Source organism: Pinus tabuliformis, chromosome 6, assembly GCF_031772625.1.
Source record: "Pinus tabuliformis cultivar Carrire ecotype Pingquan chromosome 6, CPIR1, whole genome shotgun sequence".
NCBI classification, from domain to species: domain Eukaryota; kingdom Viridiplantae; phylum Streptophyta; class Pinopsida; order Pinales; family Pinaceae; genus Pinus; species Pinus tabuliformis.
This window is the reverse complement of record NC_142292.1, coordinates 1,242,391,400-1,242,411,124: the sequence shown is the minus strand read 5'-3', so window position 1 is coordinate 1,242,411,124 and position 19,725 is coordinate 1,242,391,400. Positions and strand designations below refer to the sequence as shown.

Genomic DNA, 19,725 nt, shown 5'->3' with positions numbered 1-19,725 from the left:
AAGAAGAATCAATGGCACAATACACAAGAAAATACTTTGGGGAAAGTATCAGATAAAAACCCCACACTATAGTATTATCATACATGGTGGAAATACATAGGAATTATACAAAGCCTTAGCTCTCACAGCTAGCCATCTCTCAGTACAATCCTCACAGATGCTCACAGGCAATCTTGGCTTCTCTCCAGCCTTCCTCTCTGATCTCCAAGCTCCTATTTCCTTGCGTTGTTCCTTGTGGATGATTAGCCTATTACCAAGCGGAAAATCAAGCCTTCAAAACTGTGCAATCCTCAAGGATGAATCATTGACTTCATGCATGAGTTTTCTCCATATGAAAAAACATGCAACTAATAGTACACTATCCTTGAACATTAATCTCAACTGGGCCTTTCTCAGAATAGACATGCATAAGTTTCTGATGAGGGAATCTTCAATTAACTGGAGTAGCACTAGTTGAGTGCATTAATGCATCAACTAACTTTTAACTCACTATTAGTTCCTCAAAAAATTTGGAACTAATTTAATTGGACTTAACTTAGTAAATTGAGTTAACTAATTACAACTCAAATATAACTCAATCTTATCTCCTTAATTTAAGGGATAACTCTTGCATGACTTCATAAAGACTTCTAACTTGAATTTCTCCAACTAATTAATTTAAAATAAATTAATTAATTATTTCCAAGTAGTTGTTAAGACTAAATTCGATTTTAATTCAAAATTTAATTCAAAGACAAATTAAATTGAAATATTCTTGTTGCCATATTTCAAAAAAGATGAGATGGATGAGGAGGAAGAAGAGGAGAATGAGAAGGAAGGTGACGAAGAAACAACAGAAGATGTCGAGGAAACTGATAAACAAGATGAGGATCTAGAAGGAGAAGAAGAGGGTAGAAACATAGAGGAAAAGGGCAATGGAAAAGAGGACACAGAAGACAATGATGAGTCACCTAGGGTGTCTCCAGAACCCACTGAGAGAGAAGAAGCAGCTACCCTCACTGCCCTTAGCAACCCTATCAAAAAAAAAAGGCAAAAGACAGAGGCAGACCCCCTTATATTTCAGAACGAGGAAAAGCACAAGGATAAGGTAGGGGAAACTCCGAACTCCAACCAAATTCCCATTGTAATTTATGAATCACCTAAACAACAGAAGAAAATGCCTCCTCCTAAGTCTTTTATCACCTATGTGAGAAGGCCTATAACTAGATCCACTTCATAGAAAGGAAAAGAAATCCTACAGGATACACAGCAGAACCTATAGGAAGCAGAAGCAGTCCTACAGGAGACTCTGCTAAACCTATAGGAGACTCAAAAATTGGATAAGGAGGGAAGCCTACAGAAAGAAACTAAAGAAGAGGACCCAGAGCTAAGGGAACCTAGCCCCCAACCTAACCTTGACTCCTACTATAGAATTATTGAAGGGGGAAGGGTCATTCTATAAAAATTTGCTATTCCATTATTCTTTGAGCTTCAGAAGGAGAGAGACAAAACTCATCTATGGATTCATATTGCCAAATCCAAGGGGGTGGAAGACATTGGTCATATGGAGGAGAATCTCAATGAGATGAGAAGATAACTCAGTAGCTTGAGAGACAGAGAGGTCATAATGAGAAATCAGTTAGAGATAGAAAATGCATGGTTGAAAGGATAATTGCAAGGAGAGAATCAATTGGAATGAATGGCCAGTCTCTCTTTGGAAGAAATCCAGTGTAGGATGCCAGCTAAATCTTATTCCCTATACCTTAAGGAACAGCGGTTGCAGTTCCAAATCAAGACCCTAGCATAGAGAGGCACTATGTCATTTCAGAATTATAGATAGTTCATTGATCTTTGTGATCAAAGTACATTGGAAGATAGGGCCAAGATGTCTGAGTTTTATTTGCATAACATGGCCTTAACAGACATGAATGTATGTGACCCTAATGCCAAGCTAATAGATTTATATTTGATGGCTTTGGCATTATGGATGAACCTTGAGGAAGCAAGGGCTGCAGAAATGAAGAATATACTGGCAAGAGAACAAACATAGCGTCTTATGATCAGAGTTGAGCAGTCCAATCCAATGGCCCTCATCAGTACACACAATTTGATTGCAAATGATCCTTAGCTTACACCCAGGTATCTTTCTACCCAAGAGAAATAGATTTCACATTTTGAAGACATGTTCAGGTTGTTAGAGGATGACAGCATGCAAGATTGCCTGAGGAGATGGAACACATTTCCATACAGTTTAAAGATAATAGAGTGCCACTCTCCTCAAAGTCAATTGGATTGGCTTGACACTCAGTCCACCACTGCTCTTAGGGATTCTAGAAGGAAGAAAGGAAGAAGAATAAAGGAGGCATTCGGAGGAGGTAGAGAAGGTAGGTTTCTATGAACAAGAAGAGGAAACCACAGCAGAGGCATGGGATGTCAGGGAGGCCACTAGAGCTATGAAAGGCATGGATATTGATTCCTCTGAGCAACACTTTTATTCAGGGGTGATGATGAGCCTCATCATTGGGTAATTATATGGGCCTTAATTCACGTCCTAGCTTAATCAAACCAACTATTCGCACAACTTATTACATGTTTTGATTATATTTTGTTTAATGAGATGACTTAAAGTGAGATATTATGCCTAGTGAACTAATATGCATTGAATGCAGGTTTGGAAGAGAAAATCAAGGAATTTTTATTGCAAAAACACTAGTTATTTTCGAGCTCCAAACTTATGGAAGACATTGACGTAATTTTCTGTTTTGGTAATAAGAATGAGCTTTTTCTTGATCCAGTACTGAGTTAACTCAGAGGGCTGAAGCTACTGGATTAGGGCAAAACCCTAGCAGCAAAGGCTCCTCTTCTTGTATCTGTATGCTTAGCTTAGTTTCATAAATTCATGGTTAAACTGTCTTTAGAAGTATTTCATTGCAAGTAGTGTAGATTTGTTTAATTGTTTATTAGTTTGCTTCCATTTGTGCCTTACTTCAGTAGTAGGTTGGAAGTGATAAAAGAAGCAACACAATGCTATCAGTAGGTGTCTTGGCCTCACTTCTTTTCTTTGGGATCATGATTTGAGGAAAAGACCCTTATGCAGCCCCAAAAAGACAAATTTCCATTTCTTTCATAAGATTTAGAGTTTGTTGTACTTAAACTAGCATTTGATCATTTTTGCAAGTGTAGGATTTCATTGCTATCTCTTCTATCTTCATTCTTGCAGTAGATCTCATCCGTGATTCCATTTTATTCAGCAATTTCCTTATGCATAAGGTAAACAGTTAGTTCATTAAATTTTGCTTTTCTAGCTCATGAGAATTCTTATTGTTTACATGAATTTTTGGAAATTACACATGTTTGATGCAGAGCAGGTGCTTCAAAAGTAGACAGAGATCTCATAGCAAGCAACCACCTTCCAACTTCATCCACCCATAGGCATTCCTTGTTTTCATCAAGACCTTCACCAATTTCATCATTTTACATAGAAATGCCCTCAAGCATGTTGAGTGAATCCAACCATCTCCTACACTTGGTTTTGGTTTCTGAGTGATCCTAGGCCTTTTTCACTCCATTGCACCCATCAACGATCTTCCCTAAGCCTCCCATCACCTCCAACACCCATTTTTTTCTCTCGGTTGTATCTTGTAGAAATATAGGGAATCTTGTAGGTTTTTAGTACATCTTGTAGGTTTTCCTGTAGTGGCCTGTTTTGAAGTCGAATTGAGGGGAAACCTCTAGGAAGCCTCCCAAGGTCACCCAAGGGTTTCCCAAACCTTCTAACCATCTCATGAACCTTCCAATCATCCTTCAACATCCCTAAACCACCTGCCACATCACCAAAAGGGATTAGTTTGCACACTTGATTTTTCATGAAAAGCACAAAAAGACAAAACAAATTTATTACAATCCTTTACAAGCATCACAATGATGTTTTATGTTTTTAACTTCCATGCTTAGGACAGTAGCATTTTTTTCATGTTAATTTAGCATTATTTCAAAGCATAGCTCTTAGTTTTTAATTAGGAAATCTTGTGCCTTAGCATTGAATTTCAGTTTTTTTCATTGTTACAGAAGATCAGTTCTCTCTTAGAGTAGATTTCTATTTCTTTCATCAAGGAACCAAGCTTTTTTTGAATCCATAGAAGTCTAGCTTGAAAACCCTAGTGGTCTCTCACCAGCTGAACAGTGACAAAAGGCAGAACCATCGCTTTTACTTGTGTATACAACATTGTCACCTTCAAGTTTGTATGAACCACGGGATGATAAAGTAAAGCTGGTAGCCCAAGAGTTGCAGCATTCTTGCTGCAACACTAGTGCTCATCAGAAGGGTCTATAATTTTCAAGATCCAAGTTCATCCCCTTGAACCAATATTCACCATTATTTGGTAGTCCTGTAGCAAGTGAAATAGAGGCCACTGAAAAAGTGAATTCAACACCAGCAATAATAGCACTTTCACCTATCGACTGAGTTGCAACCCAATCTGTCAGCTGCTCATTGAAACCCACTTCACTCACCCTTTTGCAAAAATCTAAGAAATTTACATCTGCAAAGCATTGTTCGACAATAGGAGATGAATTATTTTCTTTACAGTTAGATGGATCATATCTAAGAATTTTTCCTCCCTTGTGATTTCTCTTCCTCTCTAGTGATGAGTCTCCTTCCATGGTGACAGAAACCCTAATAGCAGGAAAATGAGAAAAAAACAGTGAGGGATGAGTGAAAAATGAAATGATGGGTAGGTGGAGTTGAAAAAATGGCAAAGGGAGTTTGAAAGAGGTGGATATGGACTATGAACAACTGATAAAGATGAAAGGAAGTGAAATGAGGGAGCAATGTATTTGTGAAAGGGAAAAACAGAGTTTTTAGGAAAAGTGCCCAAAACCCATAGGAATGAGCTAGGGTTTCACTTTTAGTGAGGTAATTTTATGTTATGATGTTGGTTTAGTGTTTAATATAGCATATTAAACATGTTTAAAATCAAGAAAACCAAATGACCATCTTCAACCCTATCATCATTTCATGAGAAATTCACTAGAAACCCTAATTGAAGAAATCTTTGGCTTGAATTCATCTTGCAAAACAAAAAAGTGAGTAAGATGGTGTACTTACTTGTTGATGAACTTAGGATTCCAAGAAAATAGGTGAGCAAGCTTAAAAAATAAATTTGGTGAGTTTCAGAGAAATTTGAGGTACTCTAGCCCAAGCACAATGCAGTCTTCCTGAGCACAGCGCCCAAGCGTGGCGCAGTGTTCCTGAGCACAATGTCAGGCCTCCAAGCACAGCGCAGTGTTCCTGAGTGCAACGTCGGTAAATTTTTTCCAATTTTGCCTATGAAATCGAGTTTTTCTTACTTTTGGGAGGGAGATCTCAATGCACAATGATGAATGAGAGGTAAATAAGACAATTTTGGGGCTTTTTAGTTTATATAAGAAAATTAATTTCCCTTTTGAAAAGAAATGGGACCCACAAGCCTTTGAAAAACTGATTTTTCACTTTTGAAAACAGAGTCAACTTAGAAGGTTGAAACCTGGGCTGTATTTTCACTTTTTGAGCACTGGAACTTCTTCTTCTGGAGCCTTTCAAACTGAAATCATGATGAGCTTGTTAAAACTCAACAAGTTAATGTCAAAGAGTTGTTTGTTATGCTCTATTCACTGTTGGAGTTACATATGGTAATGATTGACCTTGGAAACCCTAATGACCTAATGAAATACCTGAAACTGAATGGAATGATGATGATGATTAATATAAAGAGAACTTGATTTTATTATGACACCTTCATGTGAATGAAATAGGTGACCAACATAAGTGAATTTTCAAAAGACTGAACTCATTCCTAAACCAACTAAACAGTGACCAAATTTTACTGTGTAAACCTAGTGACATGATAAAATTTGATTTTCAGACTCTTGACAAGCGTAGTAAAAGCACAATTGATCCTGGTGGTAGGCAAACAAGACTGACAATAACAGCATTAAAGAACCACTCTCACTTCCCCCCACTCATTACCTTGCAATTTTACTTCTTAGAGTTGCCCTATTGTCTTTGGATACATTGTTATCTTATTGTACTTTGTTGGCAATATAGATGATTTTTGGACTTGCTTTTAAGCAAAATCCTACATCATGTATCGAAATTTGTGCAAGGTGGAATTTTGATCAGGAGATTCCCCTTGTCGTGCGCTTCCCACACAACTTGTAATTTAAATTTTGTCTATTAAATCCCCGTAAGTTCACCATATTCCTACATAAGGTCCAAATTGTTAGTCATTTTTAATTTTCAATGTAATAATTAAACCCAGGGAAAAAAAAGGAAAACATAAAAAACAACATTTACAATTAAGATTACCAAATTTGCATTAAAAACAAATTTAATGGCAAAAAAAATTCAATAATAAAACATCCCTTTAAACTACAACTTGCCAAATGGGAAATATACCAATCGCTATGGGATGTTGTCGAGTGGTTGGAAAATCCTCTCCACTCAATAAATTGATAACGGTCCCCAAAAAACAAAACATGCTCTCTTGCTAGCAAAATCATTAAGAAATATGGATGATTGAAACACCAAGAAAAATATTTTAAAAACTAAAAAATATGGAAGAGATTGATGCCCATGGAAATTGGTCCCCGGTACTAATCTCCAAGAAAAATGGTGTTCTCTTCCTTCACTACTCTGTAAATCGTGCTCGTAGGAAAAAATACAACTACATATAGCATGTTATTATGATTTTTTTCACCGTTATCACGAATTTTTCGGCAGAAAAAAAAAATATATATATATATATATATTTGGTCGAAAAAATCAACAGCACAAAAAATGTCTACAACATTATTTTAGATTTAATTAAATTAGTAACCCTTTAAACCTGCTTTAACTTTTTGGTTGAAACTGCGATTAGACAGCCCATGGTTCCAGGATTTAAATAAGTAAATCCAATAGGATTTTTTTGGTTTAAATATTGCTTAGCCATGACATCTAAATCCAAATTTTATTTAATTTTTCAAAAATTATTATTAACCTTAGTATTTAAAAAATTCCTAATCCTTTTCAGGTTGTCGAAGATGCACTAGGGCTTTGATTAGAGGTTTGTTCGAATCCCTAAAATACAATTTTTATATTTAAAATGGGTCAATGCATGTATGATCAAGCGTATATCCCATGGTCCACAGGGCGTAGAATAGATGGTGATGGGTGTATTGTTAATTCACTATGTGATGTGAAGGTTACTAGTTTGAAACTCAGTGGGTAAAAAATCCAGCCATGTTAAGGGTTGGTGTGGCCCAGGCCAAGTGCGATCCTCAAGTGACTTTTGATGACTTAAATGCCCTGAGTCGCAATTTCTCAAGCCACAGGTCAAGCCTAAAATAATCTCTATAAAACTTAAACAACTTGACCCAAAAAGAAATGTGTGCCTCCCATAAGCTTTTAATCTTCACAAACAATGTAAAGAAAGTGAATGTATTTGTTAGTTGCAGTTGTTGATGGCTGGAGCTAACCAGCCATATATTGGGTATTTAATGCCCTCAGAGCAGCTCGCAACTTACCCGATAACACGGGAGCGGGCAAATATTATCTCCCGTGTTATCGCGTTAAGTCGCGCGCTGCTCTGAAGGCATTAAATACCCAATATATGGCTGGTTAGCTCTTTCCGTTGTTGATGCTCCAACCAACCACTAGTACTTTTATTTAACTATATATATATAACACCCCTCAGTAAAAAGTAAATAATTAATTTACCTTTTTTGCAATAACTCAATAAAATTTGGGCTGTGTGGAAGCTTGATGGAAAATTTAATATTTAAATTTATTTTGATTTTATTTAAAAATTCGTTATGGCCAGCCAGGGAATCTATGGGAAAAGTCACTATGTAAAAGTTTCATTTACCAGACAGTTAGGGGACAATTACTCCCACCCCTAGAGATAAATCATCTCAGTTGGGGAAGCAGAAGCCAAGGAGAGCATGAGAGAAAGCTTGAGGCAACTGTGGGAGAGAGAAATAAATTAGTTTCTTGTATAGGACATTGTCAAGGGAAGGCAGGATGATGCCAATAAGGAATTCTTAAGCTGGTTGGAGCTAGTGGAACCCTGAAGCCGGAGCTAATGGAACCCTGAAGCCAGACATATGAGTCTGTGAGTACTTAGGCTAGACTATATAGTCTTGATGCCCTGGAACAAACCTCGTTAGGTCATTGTAACTGACTGTTCTGGAAATGAAACTGGCGCGGGGGAGAATTGGTGAAGAGGACCATTCTCGTGGTGGAGTGAAATTCAATCCTAATGTATTTCCTAGCAAACCTTAACTGAAACAAATAAGTATTTTAATTGTTCTTTTCTAAGATGTGAAAGTAATTTCTATAATAGCAAAAGTATGGTTCCTCTGCATCATCTATTTTGAACAAATAAACATTCACTGGATAAATGGAAATGGTATAGTCTTCATGCATATGACTATGTAAAAGAATATGTTTTGTGTCAACCTATGTGAATAGTGCATATTTATAAAAAAATATTGTGATAATTAGTACAAATGATTATATGGAACTGGAGAATTTTCACGATGGTTCTACGTTAACAGATAAGTACTCTTATTGCTAAGTTTCTAGCATGGAACTGTGGATCTATGTTGAAGTGTTTCATAAAAAATTTATTATTTTAAATGCTAAAAGTGTATGGAAAAATTTCACTATTAGTAGTACCTATTATGACGATTTTTTGAAGTTTTTGCAAGAAAATGAAATAAGGATGTTGTTAAATATTTGTATAAGGAATAATAAAAGGAAAAAAGAAGGTTAATATTTTGAAACCAGTGATTTCTAGTGTGTAATGGTAAAATAAAACCAGTGGTTGAATAATCCAAATTTCTGTTAATTATGTACATAAATCTAGGTGCTTTATGAAGTTATGAAGCAGGCCCTGCAGAAAGAATAGGTTCCGCTTAATCCTCGAACACTTGAATATAGTAGTTACAGTAGTAAATAATAGGTAAGAGGACATTGCTAAAGGAAAGAGAAATACTATAGGTAGTTCCTTCATTAAACTGTAAAATGTAATATAAAGTACCAATTTCATAGCCTGGAAAACTCTTCAACAGATAAAAAAAAAGTAGTAAGGACCTTGCTGAAGGAATTTGAGGCAAGACGTTAGTCTCGATAGGTCAACTAGAGCCAATCATCAGGAGTAATCCGAGAGAAACAAAAATATATATAACAACCCAAACCACCCCTTCGCTGGAAGATGAGTAAGTAATATTCTGAAAGTAAATTATCAACTCAAATGAGAGCCGACAAGATCATATATTCCAACATTTAATTTTCAAAAGTAAGCCACATCAAATCAAAGGAAATATTTGTAATATAAAGAGAGAATTTAATAAGGACTCCATCCTTCATTCAAATTCACCCATTTGCAAAAAGCTAACTATAACATGGAAGAAACCTCTTCGGAACTTTTACAGTAAACCCAAGAAGGAGATTATGCATAGCCACTAAATGCCAATGAGTTTATAAATCCGAATAAATATGACTAATTAAGAAATAGATGCAAAGCAATCGCCAACAAAATATATGCAACGTATGCAGTGAAATGTGCAGAACCAATACGTTTATACAAAACAAATGTTCTTTGTTCAAAATCTAGTACTGGGTAAAGGACCCATATCATAAATTGTATTGATCGATCCATATTGATAGACAAATATTCAAGGTAACCCTAAGGGTTTCAATACACCTTAACAGTTAAAAATAGCATGACTAACTTAACTGCAAGCCGTCACAAGCCAAAACCCAACGAAAATTGTTTAGGGTAATTTTGCATGTAAGGAATATGGTTGGTAATTACAAAAAATTTAGCAATCATTATCCCAGCCCGGTTCCGGGGAAGTATGGAAATTCCCATAGGAAATTTAGAGAAACTCTTGACGGGGTTTTATTGGAACTGTGTGGCCTGCAATAGTCACGGAAACAAGGGATTGGAGTAAAACCTGATATGAGATGGAAAGGAAAATATGTTCTCAACATAAACTTTTACAATTAATGTACCTACAATAGTGAGGTGGAGGGTTAAAAAGAGACTTAACCAAAATCCCAAAATTTAATTCATGATACCATAATGAATTCGCGGGAGATGGGGTTATTACCTGATGAATTTTTTGAGACTCTAGAGCTGACTCTTCAACATGAATCAGGAAACTCATGATAGTCAGCACAAGATAAGAGAGTAGCTACTTAAGAGGTAGCGACACCAGGCTAATTACCTGGGTGTTCGCAACTGTAATCCTTAGTCAAGAAGAGAGATCCATGATGTCATACACCACCTGTCAAACACAAAAGGAATATGAGTGCCACAACACAAAATCATACAAATGATCCAAGTAATGGGTGAGATCCTTAATTGTTCAAAGAAATAACATACCTATTGACGCGAAAGATTTGCAAACCCTAGTGATCTTAGAGCGGTGCAGACCAGAGAGACAACGGTGAGGCATTGGAATGGCGAACAAACCCCATGAGCAGAGGGAAGTTCGTTACCCTAATTGGCCTCCCATAACCTATATCGTTGGATCAAATGGTGGCAAATCAATGGCAGAAGGTGAGTTAGATGTCCTAAGAACCATAAGCTAGTACAACCATTAACTCAAAAATTCGAGAAGCATCAGAAGGGATTAACATAATAATTTTATATAACTAAAAAGGAAAGTACAAATGTGGTTAGTAATATAAAGGATGAGGCCAAATACAAACCTTAATTAAGTTACCAAAGCTTATTTGTGAGGGATGACCAATATGTATAAGCCCAAATGTTAACAATTATATTTCCAAGCGATCAACAAGGATAAGTACCACGTGGATAAAATATGTGACCACAATAAAATATAATGTATATATATTTATATTATTTTCTATATTGTTTATTCGAATCATTAAAATTCCTAGGCGAATGGATGTGGTAAGTCATATATATAAATACAAGTAATTTTTTTTAGTTGTGTCTTTGGGAGGTCTGAGCATGTTACAAGTGGTATCAGAGCTGAAGGGTTTAGCACTGTGGCTTGTTGAAGGGAAAAGGAAGTGAATGATTTTGTTAAGAGTACATTGAATTAATTTCATCACATCCGTTAAGTTATCAAAATAGTAGTTAACTTATTGCTAAGGTCATCCTTGCATACAAAGGATTGATTGGGTGCCTAGGAGAACAAATAGCTGCTTGAAAGACTCATTTAATAACTAAGCAAGTATATTTTGTCATTGTTGAGAGAAGTTCATAAGCTGGAGTGATAAGGAAGCATAGGCACAACTGAGCCAAAAGATGTGTACAGGAGTAAGCTGGTAAAGTGACATTCTTCATACCATAGATATGTTTAAAGGAAGGTGTGTTAAGATTCCTTTGGAAGGATTCTTTTGGTAAAATAAAAACAAATATATATATATATATATATATATCTTAAATACATTACACATGAGCCTAGAAGCACAAAACATAATCCATTGATTCTCTTTTTCTTAAATATTAAAAAACCAAAACAAATAAATTACAAAAGAAGAATATCATGAAATTATCTTGAAAAAAAATAATCTAATTAAGAATTATTCACATGGAGACAAATTGTAATAAACATTTGTAATAGTTTTGAAGGAAAAGATAGCCTCGGAAAAAATGGAGCAAGAAACATAGTTGAGGCTTTTGGGTTAAAAGTAACATAATAAGATGCCAAATAAACATGGAAGCTTCTAATTCCTAAGAAAATATCAACTTTACGTCGAATTTAGTAAGTCTAAATGAGCAAGGCTAAAGCCAATACCAAAGATATGGTAAAAATATTAGAAAAGGAATCTAGATACTTCTTGAATTCCTTATACCTGATGGACATGAAGGGCTCACGATGGTGTAAGTTACACACTTAGAATAAAAAATCATGGAATAGTTCACTAGTTGATCTATATTATAACTGCCTCATGATTAAAAAGGTCAAGTTTACTAGAGAAATTTGATCGGTTGAAAGAAGATTAGTTGCAAGATTTACTGCCATATAGATACTATGTACCAGATGGCGATATCAATAAATTAAAAAAATTGTATGTATCAGTATACGACAGGGCCATATGATACAACCATAACTTTCCTTAACTTGGTCCTTGCCAGTTTAATACTTCTTAGAAAATATTTTAAGTCAAAAGCACAGATGTGAAGTAAATGATTGAATCACTTCGAGCAATAGTCAATGAATGAATGATTATATCTGTTGTAATATTGCTCAACATGTATTTTGAATCTGTAAAGATTACGGTTATGAAATATCCTGTTATTAGAGCATCAGATTCCCCTATTACAAGTATCTATAAGTTCATTTGATTTTTTATAGCAAGTTACGACATTCGGTTTAATTTAGGGATTACATTGCACTTGCTCAAAAGTATTGCAACCAAATGGTCTTAAGATGGAAATAGTTTCATCTTAGGCTCCCTGGTTTGCATAAATAACTTAGCATTTACAGGTATGGTATGCCTAACAATTCAAATTTTGAAGTGGATGCCACAGGGAGTATTGTGAAATTTCTTACCATGTATTCTAGTTAGTTTGGAAATGCACACCGAGTGTTTAACACAATGCTTGAATGAAATTTGATCCCATGGAGTGCCATGATTTTTTTAACTCCTAAGATTTAATCTTATACAAGTCGATATTCCACAACAAAGTACCTCTGGAAATGTGGAAAAGAGGGAGTTTATTGAATAGATTGTATGTATTTAACATGTTTTAACATTGAATGGAGAGCTCACATTTACAACTAGGAGGGAATTTGAAGCAAACCACAATTTATTGATCATCATCAATTGTTATGTGTTACTAGAGAAGGACCAAACCCTGGCGTAGATGTTGTATTGGTCACATTAAATAAAAATGGTGAAAACAATGACACAAAGAACACATTTGGGCCAATTTCCCTTCACATTGTAGTATGAGAAATTATGTGCCAATAATAAGAAATTTGCCTACTGCTCGGACTGATTGGAATGTGAGGAACAAAGAATCAGGATGGAATAGTCTGCATAGGGCTCCACATTTTGGGCATCTAACAGTGGCAGGAGTGCTCATTAAATCTAGTGCCTTTCTCATACTAAAATATTCTAAAGCTAGAACACTAGTTGATCTGCTTTATGATCCAATGCAGCAGGGTGTTTTTAACAAAGAAAATTATGCATATCTCTTCAGTTGGGAAAATGATGCCAACTATCAACTTAGAATTATGTTATGCCAATACTGATGTGTAAAAGTTACCGTTCAAGGTGGAGGCACTTCAAATTTTCCCCACAAAGGAGATTATTTCTGTAAAGTTCCATGGTGTAGCCGTGACTGCCTTAGGTGAATCATAAACCTAGGGATTTTGGAAGGGAGGTAGACCAGACCACTCTAATTTTTAGATTCACAGTGGTCAAGTTCTTGTGATTATCCATCTTCAAGTATTCATTGGACTCGGACAACTGCATGTTGCAGTAGTTGGGCAACAAAGAAGCATTTTATGGTTGCAATTATTGGAATGGAGGTGTTTACTTGGAATCAAACCGTGAAGGTTAACTTGGGCATACCTTAGTTGATACACAATAAACACCTCACCAGGTTAACTCTCTTAAAACAAGAGTCAAAGCAGATGCACTAACTAATAAACATAGCACAGTAGTAACTAAGTTAGAACAAGTCATTGGGGATGTTACTAAAAAAAAGAAAAATATTAATGATAACAAGTGAGTACTGAAGAATGATATAATAAGATAATTGTTTTATTGAAGTAAAATTGTGGTTTATTAACCATTCCACAAGTAGTCGCAGGTCAAATGTAATAAAAATAACTCGTTGTTGAATGAAGTGAATAATATACGATGGAAAAATGATTATATATATATATATAAACCCTGTGACCACACACGTAAACAAAGTTGCATCAACACCCTGTGACATAGGATGGCAAAAGACCAAAAGTTAAAGCAACACTACAAATGGATCCTTGGTTGCTCTTAAAGAGGAAATAGCAAAGCAGCCCAAGATGGGCATCACTAAATTACTTGGACAAGTTAGACAACAATATAACTTCCTTAAAAATGACAGGAAAGGAAAGTTACATTAAGTTCTACTTATATATGGTTAATGCATATGTGATGAGTATAATTAAACTAAAAGGCATAATAATGCTACCCAACATGACAATACGCTAGTTGCAATTTATCACAAAGATAAGAAAACGAATGGTTTCTGAAAAGGATTTATTGATAGTAATATTGATATTGCAATAATGTTGCTAATTTTGAATGCAAGCTATTAACTTTTGTGAGGTTGTGCAGCCTTCTGATGACCTTGATGAGAACACAAATAATGATAGATGGTGTCTGTAATAGGATTGAGATGATTATATGAATATGCATGTTTCTTACATAATGATTAAAGGAGACAAATGATAGATTTGATCATTGGGAATGTAGGTCAAACCAAACAGAGGGCTCTTGGCTGATCGTCTGTACCTGCAATCAGAAATAACAAACAACAAAAAATGATATGAAAGTAAGCTATCACCAATATAAAGTGCATATAAGGCACTTTAGCCAGTAAAGGCAACTTGAGCAGATGGAATTCAAGTGCGAAGCAACTTTCAGCCTATGTTAAAGAACTAGAAGCAAACACCGAGGACAATGTTTTGCTTAAGGGGCGGAAGATGTAAAACCCCTCAGTAAAAAGTAAATAATTGATTTACCTTTTCTCCAGTAGCTTAGTAATCTTTGGGTTGTGTGGAAGCCTAATGGAAAATTTATTATTTAAAGTTATTTTGATTTTATTTAAAAATTGGTTATGGCTAGCTAGGGAATACACGGGAAAAGTCACTAAGTAAAAGTTTAATTTCCCATACATTTAGGGGATAGTTACTCCTACCCCTAGAGATAAATCATCTCAGTTAGGGAAGCAAAAGCCAAGGAGAGAATGAGAGAAAGCTTGAGGCATTTGAACGAGATAGAAAGAAATTAGTTCCTTGTATAGTATGTTGTCAAGGGAAAGTAGGACACCGCCAGTAGGGAATTCTTGAGCTGGGTGGAGCCAGTGGAATCCCAAAGCCAAACATATGAGTTTGTGAGTACCTAGGCTAGATTGTATAGTCTTGATGCCCTAGAACACACCTCGTTAGGTCACTCTCAACAAGTATTCTAGAAATAAACTAGCACAAGGGGGAAATTGGTGAAGAGTACCATCCTTGTTGGTCGGGTGGAGTGAACTTCATTCCTAATGTATCTCTTGGCTAGCCTTAGCTGAAACAAATAAGTATTTTAATTGTTGTTTTCTAAGATATGAAAGTAATTTCTATAGTAAGAGAAGTAGGGTTCCTTTGCATCATATGTTTTGAACAAATAAACATTGATTGGTTGAACGGAAATGGTATAGTCTTCATGTATATGACTATGTAAAAGAATATGTTTTATGTCAGCCTATGTGGATAGTGCATATTTATAAAAAAATATTCTGATAATTAGTACAAATGATTATATGGAATTAGAGAATTTTCCTGACGGATCGGTGTTAATAGATAAGTACTCTTATTGCTAAGTTTCTAGGACGGAACTGTGGATCTATATTGATGTGTTTCATAACAAAACTATTATTTTAAATAGTAAAAGTGTATGGAAAACTTTGACTATTAGTAGTACCTATTATGACGATCTTCTGAAGTTTTTGCAAGAAAATGAAATAAGGATGTTGTTAAATATTTGTATAAGGAATAATAAAAGGAAAAAACAAGGTTAATATTTTGAAACCAGTTAGTTCTAGTGTGTAATGGTAAAATAAAACCATTGGCAGAACAATCCAAATTTCTGTTAATTATGTACATAAATCAAGGTGCTTTATGAAGTTATGAAGTAGGCCCTGCAGAAAGAATAAGTTCTGCTTAATCCTCGAACACTTTAATATAGTAGTTATTGTAGTAAATTAGAGATAAGAGGACATTGCTAAAGGAAAGAGAAATACTATAGGTTGTTCCTTCATTAAATTGCAAAATGTGTTATAAAGTACCAATTTCAGAACAAGGAAAACTCTTCAACAGATAAAAAAAAATGTAGCAAGGATCTTGCTGAAGGAATTTGAGGCAGGACGATTATTCTCGATAGGTCAACTGGAGACGACCATCAGGAGTAGAATGAAAGCAAAAAACAATTCTCTAATTGTTAAAGAGAACTTACTATAATGAAGGATAGATCCAACAAAGGAAGTAAGGTAACATACACATATTATAAACTGTATTGATCGATCCATATTGACATGTAAATATTCAAGGTCACCCTAAGGGTTTGAATACATCTTAACAGTTAAAAGATCATGATTAACTTAACTGCAAGTGACCACATGAAAAAACCCAATGAAAATCATTTAGGTTAATTTTGCATGTAAGGAATATGGTTGGTAATTACAAGAAATTTAACAGTTATAATCCCAGCATAGTTTCGGGGAAGTATGGAAATTCCCATAGGAAATTTAGGGAAACTCTTGACGGGGTTTTACTGGAACCATGTGGCCTGCAATAGTCACAAAAACAATGGATTGGATTAAAAACTCATATGACATGGAAAGGAAAAAAATTTCTCAACGTAACCTTCCGCCAGTAATGTACCTGCAATAGTGAGGTGGAGGGTTAGCAAGAGACTTAACTAGAATCCCAAAATTTAATTCATGATACCATAACAAATTTGTAGGAGATGGAGTTATTACCTGATTAAATTGTTGAGACTCTGGAGTTGACTCTTGAACCTAAATTGGGCAACTCTTGATAGTCAGTGCAGGATAAGAGAGTGGCTACTTAAGAGAAAATGACACCGAGGTAATTACTTGGGTGTTCATTACTATAATTGTTAGTTGGGAAGAGAGAGCCATGATGTCAGACACCACTTGACAAACACAAAAGGAATATCAATACGTCGGCACAAAAGCATATAAATGATCCAAGTAATGGGTGATCTCCTTAACTGTTCAAAGAAAGAACATACCTGTTGACACGAAATATTTGCAAACCCTAGTGATCTTGGAGGAGTGCAGACCAGAGAGACGATGACAAGGTAGCAGAATGGCGAATAGACCCTAAGAGTGGATGGAAGTTGGTTACCTTAACTGGTCTCCCATAACCTGCACCGTTGGATCAAACGATGGCATATCAATGGAAGAAGGTGAGCCAGATGTCCCAAGAACTATAAGCTAGTACAACCACTAACTCGGAGATTCGAGAAGCATCGGAAGGGATTAACATATTAAATTTATATAACTAAAAAATAAATTACAAATTCAGTCAATAATATCAAGGATGAGGCCAAATATAAACCTTAATAAAGCTACTTGATGAGCACCAGTATTGTAGCAAGAATGTTGCAACTCCTGGGGCTACCAACTTTACTTCATCAACCAAGGGTTCGTACAAACTTGGAGGTGACAGTGTTGTATACACAAATAGATTCAATGGGTCCACTATTTTGTCACTGCTGAGCTGGGTGATAGACCACTAGGGTTTCTCAAACCAACCTTCTATTGATTTAGAAGAAGTTTGATTACCAATGGAAAAAGGGGAATTTTACCCTAATTGAGAGAATTGAAATATTATCTACTGCAACAATGAAAGACAGAAATAAATGCTTAAAACACACCACTCGTCTAGCTATAGATCTTGCTTCAGAATAATTCTAAGCTAACACATGTGAGACTCTAACTAACCTAAGCATGCAATCTGATCTAATCAAACACTTTACTGTTGTGCATATGAATGAACATAACAACCTTTTTCTTTTTGTCCTTTTTTTGAAAACATGAATGCTAATTATTCTTGATTGTATGGCAAGTGGGTTAGGTGTGGAGAGAGATGGTTGTGAAGAGTCAAATAACTTGAAAGGAAATTAGGGGCCTTCTCCTATTTTTCATGATGCATTTCTGACAAATTGGCCTAAAAAATAGGCCACTACAGGTCATCCTACAGGATGTCTGCAGGATGTCCTACTTCACCTACATGATCCCCTGTATTCCTACAAGATGTTGAAATGTGGCAACAAGAATATTCCAATTTTAATTTGTCCTTGAATTAAAATTGAGAATTAAAATTCGAATTTAGTCTCACCAGCTGCTTGAAAAATAATTAATTAATTCATCTTGAGTTAATTAGTTAGAAAAATTCTAGCTAGAAGTCTTTGTGAAATCATGCAATAGTTATCCCTTAAATTAAGGAGATTATCCCTTGATTAAGGAGATAAAGATGAGTTGTATTTGAGTTGTAATTAGTTAGCTCAGTTAACTGAGTTAAATCCAATTAAATTAGTTCCAAACAATTTGAGGAACTAATTGTGAGTTCAGTTAGTTAAATGTATGCATGCATGAAACTAGTGTACTCCAGATAACTAAAGATTCTCTCATAAATAACTCATGCATGTCAGTTCAGACAAAGACCCAGTTGAGATTAAAGATAGGGACAGTGTACTATCAGTTGCAAGAATTTTCGTATAAGAAAATCTATTGCATGCAGAAGGAATTCATTCCTTGAGATTTGTGTTATAGCACCATTTACCACCCTTGGTATTTGTGATGCTTGGTTTATGGCCTAGGGCAACCCATCCTTCTAGACTTGGTCAAAAAATATAAAAAACATTGTTTTATTCCCTATATGCTACTTTTCCCTGAGATAAAAGCGTGTACACATGGGTCAATCAATACCCAACCCGCGTATATGTGTTAAAACACTTTAAAAAATATATTTCCTTAATTACGGGCGGAGTTCACGGGTTTTACATGTTGATTACCTCCTATTGCCCATGGCCCAACAGTTTCCCAACTAAAAAACTGATTGGGAGAAGTATAAATAGACTTCTATGGGAAGGCCTAAAGGAGGAGAAGAGATAGAGTTATTATACTGAGATTATCCCTAACTGAGTCTAATGAATCCCTGTGCCTCATGCACTTCCCAAGTTTCAAGAAACCCTTGTTTCCTTGATTATAGATATTCTCCCTCTTGCTTGATATATCATGGTGTTGGTTATGGAAAAAGATTGTTGAAGGCTAGGATAGGACGAATCCAGAGGACAGTTCCGCTTGGAGCTGGAAGAAGAAGACTCAGGTGAATTCTCTCCATGTTATTTATAGCTTACGGCAATAAAAGAAATGTTGTCTTGTTTCCGAAATTAACTTTGTTTATGCATCAAATTATGTTGTAATTCATATATGAATGTTGTTTTGATGTATGACCAATCATTGGTGTATATGATATAAAGTCAAATTTCATGAATATGCTTTACTTCTATACTGCTATGTATGTTCGAATTGAATGATTTTCAGGTTTGAAGAACATCGGGAGTTGCAAAGGGTCTAAACCCTACGAGATCTACTCAAACGAAGGAAATCTGGGTACGGTCGCTCTTACGTAGTTTGATTATATAAGAATTTTGCTTGAGTTGTATGAGTGTTTCTTGTTGTAATTTTCTTTTGCTCTATTGGGGTTCTAACCCAAAGCCCTAGGGTACTTATTCCCGAAATAGAATAGGCGACTCCACTGGGGATAACAATATTGTTATTCCTAGTTTGGGTTGTTCAGTGTCAATCGCGGCTCAATATTTGGTTTGCTTGTTGTTACAGTCTTATTTTGTCTACTAGAGTCTCAGACCTTAAGTCTGATCTTTTTGTTCTTTGTTTTTTACTTTTCTTGCAAAGCTTTGTATATTCCTTTTACTCTGTTTACAGTAGCGTA

The 19,725-nt window shown here is 35.4% G+C and overlaps 1 long non-coding RNA gene across 1 annotated transcript; it reads right to left on the bottom strand.

Moving 5' to 3' along the window:
• Positions 1-9,554: 9,554 nt before the first annotated feature.
• On the bottom strand, positions 9,555-10,623 carry LOC149263183 (uncharacterized). The gene is made up of 3 exons (XR_016249640.1): positions 10,392-10,623; positions 10,117-10,293; positions 9,555-9,923 (listed from the first exon to the last, which is right to left on the bottom strand). It is a non-coding gene; the product is annotated as an uncharacterized LOC149263183 (long non-coding RNA).
• Between the last annotated feature and the right edge of the window lie 9,102 nt (positions 10,624-19,725).